The sequence below is a fragment of the Rhincodon typus genome, chromosome 45 (genome assembly GCF_021869965.1).
Source record: "Rhincodon typus isolate 14 chromosome 45, sRhiTyp1.1, whole genome shotgun sequence".
In the NCBI taxonomy this organism is placed as follows: domain Eukaryota; kingdom Metazoa; phylum Chordata; class Chondrichthyes; order Orectolobiformes; family Rhincodontidae; genus Rhincodon; species Rhincodon typus.
In genome coordinates this window covers 1,391,900-1,393,924 of record NC_063376.1, presented here as the reverse complement: position 1 = coordinate 1,393,924, position 2,025 = coordinate 1,391,900, and positions in this window count along the sequence as shown.

Below are 2,025 nucleotides of genomic sequence, written 5' to 3'. Positions count from 1 at the left end.
GCACCCATCCCTCACTCCCTTTCTCCCCTTGTATTTCCATCGCTCCCCTACTGATTTTTCTTCCTTTCATTTTTTCTTCTGTCTCTTTCTAGCGTGCACACTCTCTCTTCCCCACCACCCCATCTTTCTCACGCTCTCTGTCCCCCCCTCTTCCCCTCTTCCCCTCTTCCCCCTCTTCCTTCCTACCCCAATTTTGAAATTCCTCAGTCAATCCCTTTGGGGTTCTAAAGGAAAGTTTCCAGGTGTTCCATGTTCTGGGCACTTATGTTCATATTGGAGATTTTAATCCTTTTCCCTGTGGTTAGCTGGAGGTGTGTGGTGTTGTTGAGGGGATATCTGGGCCCTGGGTTTTTTTTGTGTATGCCTCTGCCTGCTGCAAGCGAATTGAAAGTGATTGAACACCCTAAGTCTCATTGTGAGCATATCAAATCTGGATCCACTTAAAGCCACCCTGCCCAGGAAACTTTGCATCTCGCTCTGAGCTGAAATTTCACTTGAATCCTGTTGAGAAACAGAAACTAAATGCACTTTTTCGTATTTTACTTGGAGTTTGATGTAACCTGTGATGGGGATCACAGGAGGGAGAAATTTCCGACCTAGATATTTCCATCTAACTGACATTGCATTGCCATCTCTCTGTTGTTCTTGTAATTTTCCCTCGGAACCTAGAGGGTGTTTCTGTCTGGAATTCTGACTGCTCCTTGCTGGCAGTAGGAGTGTCCATAGATCTGTTTTTCTTTTTTCTCTTTCCCTCTCTGTCTTCTCCACTGTCCCCCTTCCTGCCACCGTTTAGAATTACAAATGTTGCGGGTTGTCTCCTTCCTTGGCACTTCCCTCTCTTTTTCTTTCTTCTGAGCCCCCAGAATGTGTCCTAATTCTCGGGGGAAGGGGGTTGGGGGGGGTGCGCGCTGGTGGTTGCAAGAGGAGACTGTTTTGCTTTGTGTCTGAATGCTGTGAGTGAATTAGATCTGGCAAAAAAAAATGGCAGAAAGGAATCTGTTTATGTCTCTCTCTCTCTCTCTCTCTCTGCAAAACTTTATTGAAATCCAGCCAAAACTCAGTCTTGCAATTTCTGAGTTTCCTGAGTTTTAGCAAGCATCCACAGATCCAAACCGTAGGAATCCAGTGGGTCACCTTTCCGCAAGCCCGTTATCCAGGTGGAGACTGTCCTCCACTGCTGCTTAATTGTATATAAGTCAATCGTATCTAGCTCTCCCCTTGGAAACATATCTTTACTTTGTGAGGGAGTCACTGGTTTTATTCCACCCCCACCAACTCTCAGCAGTAAACCTTCTCCATACATGTGGAAGTTGCTGGTTGAAAGGGGGTAATTAATTTGCCTCGTCACACGCTTGGACCTTGTGGAGTCTGCAGAAAGTGAGATGCAACACAGCAGTTTCAAACAAGCTGTTGATCTGTTTTCTCTCTGGACTTGGTACTCGTTGAGCATGGAAACATTTCCTCTTTTCGATACTTGCTTCCCTGGTCATGCTGCAGTTTGACTGCTCAGTGCAGATTTTTGGTTCGGCTGACGGGAAGAAAGTCAGTGACATTTTTGCGCCACAGCGTTCGTGATTTCCAGTTGGTTTTCGGCCAAACCACAGAAGTGTTTATGTTCTCGGCATTGTTTCAAGTGAAAAGCTTGTGGGGGTGGAGCTTGAAGCTGCTCCTCCGGTACTCTGACAAGGTTCCTCATGCTGACGTGTGTGTCTCTGCTTCTAATGTGCAGAAACCAGGGAGGGAGTCACTTGTACAAGCCTTTGGCCCTCCCGTGTTCAGGGTATCAGGGTGAGGCCCCGAATCCAGGCATTTTCTCTGCGCGGGATAGGATAGAATAGAACAGAATAGCCTTTATTTCACAAATACTTGATGAGTATAGTGAAAGTTTAAATGTCGCCAATTACAGTGCCAACTTAGATACAAAAGTACCTAGGCACAGCAGCTTTAGTTACAAGATTTTAGGTAGTACAGAAATAAAATGTCCAGCATTATAGAATAAAAGTTCAGTACCACAGATCACGCTGG